Source organism: Gossypium raimondii, chromosome 13 (genome assembly GCF_025698545.1).
Source record: "Gossypium raimondii isolate GPD5lz chromosome 13, ASM2569854v1, whole genome shotgun sequence".
Taxonomy (NCBI): domain Eukaryota; kingdom Viridiplantae; phylum Streptophyta; class Magnoliopsida; order Malvales; family Malvaceae; genus Gossypium; species Gossypium raimondii.
In genome coordinates this window covers 56,963,887-56,973,345 of record NC_068577.1, presented here as the reverse complement: position 1 = coordinate 56,973,345, position 9,459 = coordinate 56,963,887, and positions in this window count along the sequence as shown.

Here is a 9,459-nt window from a genome sequence, read left to right as displayed (position 1 = left end):
CTAAGGTTAAAATATGTTACTAGTCCCTTTACTTTTTATAAATTTAGAATTCAGTCTCAATATGTTTATTTTTAACAATTTAGTCTTTCTACTTTTTAAGATTCAAAATTCAGATCCAACTGTTAACCCTGTTAAATTTAAGTTCATTACAATTTCATTTTTAATTACATGGCTGCTAAGTAGGGACGAAGCCAGAAAAATTTTTTAGGAGGTCGAAATAATTTATATTCTTATAAGGGTATTTTTTTTTCATTTTACTTTTATTAATAAAATCGACATAAATTTTGCATATATTAGATAGAATAATATCTTTCATGTCTCATATTCGCAACATGTCATTAACATTTATACTAAGATAATGTTTACCAAGTATCAAATGAGGATATATGCCCATGCATAGCCTTTAGGACATAACATTAAGAACACAACTGATTACAGTGCTTTTAAATGATTCTAACATGGCTGTAGTGCTGAGTTGAAAATAGAGGAGAAACTTGTTCCAACAAATCATGTTGTATGGATGTTGTTATATAAGTGGTGTTGTTTATTTTCGCGTGCATTTTTATTATTAATTTATGACTGGTTAAACAAGTCATTATAAATATGCGCGACACAAAATAATATTATCGGGCAGGATTATCGATTGTGGTAAGAGACTCATCGAAGTATTTTGCATGGGAACTACAATGTCCATTTTGATTTGAAATGGTAAAAACGAGAGATCCACGCCATCCTTTATGCTAGGTATGTTGTCTTATAATTTTTCAATTTGGGTTAAATTAAATTATTAGTTTCTTGAAGGGGCTAAAAATGAATTTCTCTCGTTTAATTAAAGAACTAAAAGGGATTAAATTGAGTTATTTAATTTATAAGAAAGATCGAAAAAAAATTATACCTTTCAATTAAGGGAGGCCAAATCCCTATTGTTTTTCATGAACATTAACAAGACCGTGAGAGGCCAAGGGCCTCAAAACTTTTTTTGGAAATTTTCTTTTTTTCCCTTGAAATTTGTTGAAATTTTTAATTTGGTCCCTCAAATTTTTGAAAATTTTCATTGACTTTTAATTTTTTGAAGATCTTAATTAACCTCTTCTATTTTTTTTTTAATTCTCATTAATCTCTCACGTTTTTTAAAAATTTTAATTAAACCCCCAATGTTTTGAAAATATCTCATTAAACTTCTAAATTTTTTGAAATTTTTAGTTAGGCACCCTGAAGTTTAGTCCCAAGATCCACCACTGTTAAAATTATTGATATTTTGAATGAAATCAAGTTTTTTTTCTTTTAAAACAAATTGCAATCTAGTGTTGTATAGAGACCCTACTAAGCAAGGAGTGAAATAAGCTCGTTCGAGGGCTCAAAACCTAATCATTAAGAATACAACTAGTTCTAACATATTTAGCAATCCAATCTGCTACCTTGTTTCCTTCTACAACAACAAAAGAAAAAAAAAATCCCTAAAAACAAGAGGACGAGTTTTCAACGGAATAACTATTCCAAGACTCATACGACGGAGCTAATTTAACACGGTTGACAACATTCCGACAATCAAATTCAATAATAATTTTGATCCACCCTTTTCCTTTTGCATGTAAATAAGCATGATGAAGAGCAATTGTCATACAATATCAACAACCTCAACCTAACCATCAATCCCCTTTCCACAATGATTTCGATAGACACCTCTAATGCCAAATTCATCGAACTGTTGGAGGCATCATACTTTCCTTCAACAAATGAGGGAGGAGGAGCCGTCCAGTTTACAATACAACGTTTTCTTATTAACATTCTCACCAAGTTTTTAACAAGATCGTCTAGTGAAGTGGAATCATAAAAAGTATCATGTCAAACTCTAAAGACGGAGTCAGGAGTATGATATTAGGAGCACCAGAATTAAATTTTAAAAGTTTGAGGGGGGCAAATGTTAAAAAAATGCTTAAAAATATTTAGATTAAATAATTCGTAACTACAATAGACTAAAATTATTATTTTACCCCTCGACTGAGGAAGGACCAAAACCATTTCCTGCCACTGGCTACCAACATAGATGCGTATTATATCATATGAATATCATTTTACAAAAAAAAAAAAGTATGAATCAATTAAAATAAAATATCGAGTTTATCTTAAAATATTAATTTACAATGTTACATAGAAGAATTTCTATCCTCCAATTTAAAAAAAAAACACACACACAAAATCAAAAGGTATCCAAATTGGTTGATAAATTGTGCTCTATGTGTCCCCACATTCACTCACCAAGGTTATTGTTGTGATATACACCAACTAAATAAATAAAAAAATATTATATGACTTTTGTCTCTAAACTTGACAATTAGGTTTATATCGACATCCATATTTTTTTTGTTCACTTTAGCACTTAAACTTGATAATTAAGTCATTTTTGAAGCCTAAACTTAAAAAATATAAAATTTTGACGGTCTATACATGTAGTACTCTGATATTGTGTCACATCATAATTTGAAAATTTAAAAATTTATATAAAATTTAAGGTGACGATGTGGTACAATATTATAGTATCACATTGAACAGGTTAGATCAATGGTTCATGATTCAACCAGTTCAACCGCTAGACAAAAAAAAAAAACTAAAAATCCATAAAAGTTAAAAATATATATTAAATCAGTTCAATTCATTCAACTGTCGATTTTTATCTCGATTTTTTACTTTTACTAATTTCAAGTAATTTCTGAATAATCGAACAAAATGCGAAAATCAAAAAGGGAATTGATGTTCAAAGATTTTATTGACTGGATATGAATTGGGATATTTAATGGGAGGTATGGAGGGCAAAGTCAAATAGTGTGACTTCATCATCTCCAACCCCCCATTGCCTTTCCTCTATGCAACTCCTTACATTGCTTCTATTATCCTTTTCTCATACACCTAACACATGGAAAACAATAAAAGTGCCTTTTGGTTTTCAAGTCAAAGTTTTCATGTGCAATTCACTTCTCAATTTTTTTTACGCTTATTATATTGTTGACATAATATAATTTTTGTAAGTTTATTTCACTACTGTATTTTTTTTTATTTTGATTTTTAAATTTGACAATTAAATCTATTTTAGTCCTTCAATTTGGATTTTATTAAGATTTAATGATGTGACCAATATTATTATAATCAGACAGAATCGAAAGGATTGATAACCGATTGATTTAACAGTCTGAAAAAAAGTTGAGCCAATTGACTTGAAAGCTGATTGAAATTGGTAAAAAAAAGGACAAAAACCGATTGTTGAACCAATTTATTATTTTTTAAAGATTTTTATGATTTTTTAATTATTTATTCAATTATTGTTGGTCCGACGGTCGAACTGGTTGAATTGGGAACCAGTGGTCTGATCTGTTCAACGACCGATTTGAAATTTAATATAATTTTTTTATTTTTCAAGTGATGATGTGGCATAATCTCAAAGCGTCAAAGTGCACAAAAAAAGTACAAATAGCAAAGTGGACATAGTGCAAAGTTCATGGGCCAAAAATTTTATTAGCCCTATGTTATTTGGTACCCAAGTTTGACACTTTTTTTTTTCTAATGTGACATTTATATTATTTTTGGTCTAATGTGGTACATGTATTTAGCAAACGTTATATATTTTGGTACCCAAACGTAACAATGTTGACATTTTAGTATTTAATTCGGGTATAGAATTGATTTAATGAAAGTTAATTGCTACTATTATTAAGTTTGAATTCTCATTATTTTGTTAATAGAATAAATTCAGTATTAATTGTGATTTTATTTAATTTTATGTTTAATTTGTCGATACAACGTGATTGACTTTGATTTTGGAGAGTTTTAAGGTTGATTTGATGAAAGTTAATTGATAATATTATTAGTTAATTATGAATTTACATCACATCAACTATAAAACTCAAAATAAACACTAAAAGTTAACTTTAGGTACAAAATGTATAACTTTTGCAAAATACATGTACCACATTGAACAAAAAATAATGCAAGTACTATATTAGAAAAAATGTCGAACTCAGTACCAAATATGTATTAAGCCAATTTTTCTATTTGATATTTAAAATCAATTAAAAAGTTTTTTTATGTTTATATAGGTTTGAAATAGTGTTTATTCATTTAAAATTAAAACCCTTCCTTTTTATTTTTTATTTTACAAAATATTTTCAGCGAAAATAATATATTTTTGTTTTTAAATTTTACATTATTTTTAAAATTTTCAACCAAGCATTATTTCTTTAATATTTTTATATTTTATGAAAACGAAAACGAAAATAAATTTTTTTTATCTCGAGTTTTTTTTTTTTGGTTGAATCTGGTGAAGAAGAAGAAAATAAAAGTAGAAAGGAGCCTAATTTTGTAGTTATATGGTGACTATTCAAACAAGTGTGATGCAATGTTAGAGGCATTTTCCATTGAAATTTAACCATACATCATCTCCATAAGTCATTAACCATAGAAGAAACTAACAGAAATATACAAGAAAGGGGAATGATTTTGTCTTGAAACTCAGTCAGTCTTCCATTTGACTCCATCCTGTGGAATTTTTCTTTTCTCAAGGATATAACAAAATTCCACAACTATATACAATCATATTTGTTTTTCTTTTAAGGAGGTGTTTTGGTATTTGTTAGTTACATCACGTCTCGATTAAATATAAAGTTGAATCGAATGAGATTTAAGTAGAATTTTGTTAATTTTATTCTTTTCATTCACAATACTCGAACTCAAAACTTTACTTAAAAAACATTGAATTTATTGTCACAGAAATCAATAAATCTCTATAACAAAAAGTAATAAGACTTGATAGTTGTTGGTAACTTGAAAGGAGGGATAAAGATAGGGGACCAATTATTTGAGCTCAACAACTTCACTCCAACACGACAATATTGTTTCCCCTCTTATTTTATCAGAAGGAAAGCGCATTAACCACGAATGTTAGGTGAGATGGTAGGAGTATCTTCTAAATTGACAAGTGGTCAATGGTTCGATCACTGCCTTGGATATAGAACAACTTTAAAACTTATGGCCAACGTCTACTCCCTTAATGTTCCTAAAGATCAGTTATCGAGTTCGCTTCAACGAATACACATTCCTAAAGAATAGTGTTTTATGCTACAGGTTTCTTTTAATTTTAGTTTCTTTACTTGTACTTTAAGAACTTTAGTTTTCTATTTTTTGAATTTAATAATAATAATAATGTTAACACCGTTAGTTTTAGTTTCCAATATAAGAGGACGTGGGTTCGAGTGCGCTGAAGCGTATTATCCTCTTATTTATGAGTTGGGGAGGGACTATAGATAATTTCAAACATCGTGTAAAAAAAATACGAATATAATCAAAATCTATAACGAGATAACTAAAAGTATATTATGGTGTGAAAGTCAACAAATTGCATGCATGATTGTCAACTTAGCTGACAATTATAATTTAACGATGTCTCTGACTTATTTATGTTTTGTTCTTAATCTCTGGGAATTAAATCCAATCTTATCTTAATCTTTGGGGTATTAAAATAACAAATAAAATTCGAATCTAAAATGACAGGTGGCTTTAAAATATCAATCATTAAAATAATTAATGATTAAAATACACATACTTTGTTTGAACTAAGGCATTTGTCCTTTAATATCATGCCTAATATTCAGCTTAGCACTAGCCAACCCTCTTCTTTTTCAAACATACAAGACAATAATAAAATAATTACCATTACATTATTATTTTTCAACCCTTTAAACTCCATTAAATTTAAATATTATCCTTATATTCATCTCCAAATGTTTTGATTTGGGACTAATTTAGAATCAATGTTATAATTTGAAGATCTATGGTGCAATTAATTCTTTTTCTTTTAGGTGTTTTTGTAAAGGGGAAATTAGCTTGCATTGTTCGCATCTTGGGTTTGCACATGAGGTGTTCGTATATTTTCATGAGCTCGCACGAGGTGAGTTCGCACAAAAAAAAAAACACAGGTGTTAATCTTATAATAGGGTACGTGTTCGTATGCATGAGGATTTACTTACGACGTCATATAATCTGGAACCGTATTATATAAATAGAAAAACTAAAAGATGTTAGTCAATTATTTGTTGATTAAGAATTTAGAATAATTTTGATTTTGATAGTTTCCTCTTGTTATTTTCATGTAGTTATAAGATTCTAAAAACACTTTTATTTCTTCTCATACCTTAATAAATATATTAATCAGAGGAAATAAGGTCAACAATGAGTTGTTCTACTTGCTTCTATAAGAAAAAAGAAAAAGAAAAAAGGAGTAGGACATAAAATATCACTAAATACGAATAAAAAAATTACAGATCGCTACATCTAACATAAACCAGAAGCGAATCTAAGGTAGAAATATTGGTCCCCTTCAAATGAAAAATTACCATATAAATTCCTATTAAATGACTAAATTAAAAATTAATTTATCATAAATTCCACTTTGACCCTAAAAATGAAGAAAACTAAATTAATAAATTATGAAATTACGTTTTGATCTCTTGAAAGTTTGTTATTCAATTTCGGTCCTCTAGAAAAAAATCGATTCGCCCCCTGTTTAGCGAAATGTTGGCCAATAAAACATGTGGAATTAATTTGGATTCAAGTTAATTGGGTATTCGAATCAACATTTACAAATTTAATTCATGATTATTGGAATTGGACCGAATTGATTAAATCGAGAGCCGTATATTAATTAACCCACTTGAAACCAGTTAAATCAGATTTATAAAATTTATAATTTATTTAATTAAAATCGAATTAAATGATCTAATTGATTCGATTATTCATCTGATTTTTAAAACCATTTTCTTCTAGATCATTTTCAGTGTACAATTCAATGCTAGTAACCTACTTAGTTGTTTTTCTATGACCATATGATCATGATGTGCAATTTATACTTCTTTTTTACCATAATTGAAAATTTGACAATAATAAGAGAAAAAAGGCATTACGATGACATGGTTAGTAGGTCACTTAACACAAGTAGGTCAGAGCCATTTTTACTTCATTTTAGTTACAAAATTACTTCCCCTAATACGTAACTGGTTTTTCTTAATAGCATAGCAGGGGTGAGGATGAGGTGACAAAGTTTGAAAAACTCGAGTTAGACAATAACTAAAAAGAGCTCACGTCAGCTTTCCTTCATTTATTGAATGGCAACTAATAGAAGAGCAATTAAAATATTTAGTTTCAAAAAGTTAAGTAATTAATCGAAAAAAACAAATAATTAAGTGACCAAAATAGAATCAAAGCATATTTGGATAACTATTTTTGTAGTTTGTCTTTCTTTTTAATTTAGGTAACTTTTGTTTACCGTTAGTAGAATAAAAAATTCGCAAGTAGGTTTGGGAGGGTAATATGTGTTATTTTAAAAATTTTAAAGGTTAATATTTGATACATTATAAGTAGAAAATTTTATTCTCGAGTAAGAATATAATATTCAAATAATATCATGTATCCTAATTTTTTAAAATATTTATTTTTTTAAAAAAGGTATGTGTCACCCTTTACTCTTAATTTTACAATGACCTATATATTAAGGGGTCAATATAACTTTCAGTTCGAATTTGACAATTAGATTCACTTTAATATTTGAATTAAACAATTATGCTCATTTTGATCCTTAAATTTAGAAAATATAAAAAACGATGACGTGACACTCTAGAACTAAAAAAAGATATCAACCTTGTATAATATTAAAAAAATAACAACATCCTGAATCAAAATGAACTTAATTATCAAATTCATAAATATTTTTGGTTTCCAAATATCCTCAAATAGTCATTGGCCGAGAAAAGAAAAGAAAAAGTAGTCATTGAAGAAATTATAGGGATGAGTAAAACTCGATTCAATTCGAAAAAATCGAAATTTTTTTTTGAATTTCGAGTTAACCGAATCAAGTTATTCGAGCCAACTCAAATAAGTAATTCGAGTTTCGAGTTCGAGTCGAATTAAATTTCACAATTTGAATAATTCGAATAACAGATTGGTGTAAATACTCATTTAGTCCTCGACAATTTTGAAAATGAGTAAATTGGTCTCTCTGAACAAAAATTACAAAAAGAAAATAAAAATATTTATCAAAATTCCAAAATTTATATTTAAAAAAATATAAAAAATTTCTAAAGAATATATAAAGAAAGTTAAAATTCTCTAAAATAATAATTTTGGGACCTAAATAAATTAACTAATGATTCAAGTTTAACATTCAAAAGTATCTTATTGTTTTTTATTATTTTACTTTGAAAAATTTTCAAATTTATGTGCTCTAACATTAAATTAATTATCTTGTAACAAGATTTTAATTTGACATGTTTAATATTTTAATTTAACTTGAACAATTCCACTCAATTTGAAAAATATCAAATCGAGTTAGAATGATAAAATAGGATTTTTCAACTCGATTAACACAAAATATTTTCACCCAATTCGATCGGAATGTTAAATGTAGTTTTCAACATACATATCTTAATCAAGGTATGAATTCATAATATACCTTTTGATCACATATTCTATCAGTACTGTAGTGTCATTCCAAGAAACTTCCTCTGTGAAAATTATATACCATTAAATTGAACATATTTACCAGTCAAAGCTGTGTTTGCATTGTTTCAAAAAAGAAAGGAAAAAGAAGTTGTATTTGCATTAAATTATTCTCCATTACATACAATAATACTCTAAGCATATATATAATTTCATATAGTCTAATTAATTAAGTTTTAAGCCTAGGTTAATAATGGAACAATGCATCGATTAAATATTAGTTCGATTGGCATGTGTATTATTGTTAACATAGGAAAACGTGGGTTCGAGCGAGCTGAAGTGCATTATCCTCCTATTTATGGGTTAGGGAAGAGACTATGAATAATACAGATATAATCAAAACTTATAATGAGATTATTCAAGAAAAAAAAAAAAAGAACAAAACAAAGATAGAAAAGACAAATGAGAGAAGATAAGGTGTGTGTCTTTTTTTTCATATCAAGTCCTTGTACCTGTACACATTTGGTCCAATTCCCTAATATTAAATTAAACTAAAGGAGATTAATTTAAAATGCAAAAGAAGAAGAAAAGTTGTGGTATACTTTGTCTAGTTCTATGCATAGATTAATCAGATAATCAAACTAATCCAAAAAGTAAGATAAAAAATATTGTTGGTTGAGATGGTAGTAATCTCGTCTTTTTTAATACTGAAAATACAAGTTTAAATCTTTAAAAACATGCTTATTTGAAAGGGGTATTTGATTTGTAAAATCTTATATTCTCGACAGTAATGAAAGATTTTGGGAACGTGACTACCTGGTTTGGATTTCAAACATTCTCATGAGTTAGTACTCTCACGTTTTCGATAGTGTCAAGATTTTGAAACATAGGACGGTCCATCTGGAATCTTAATTTTTAGACATTTTTACCCTTTTGTTTTATTATTTTATTAAATTTCACCCTTCATTTAAATAAAAT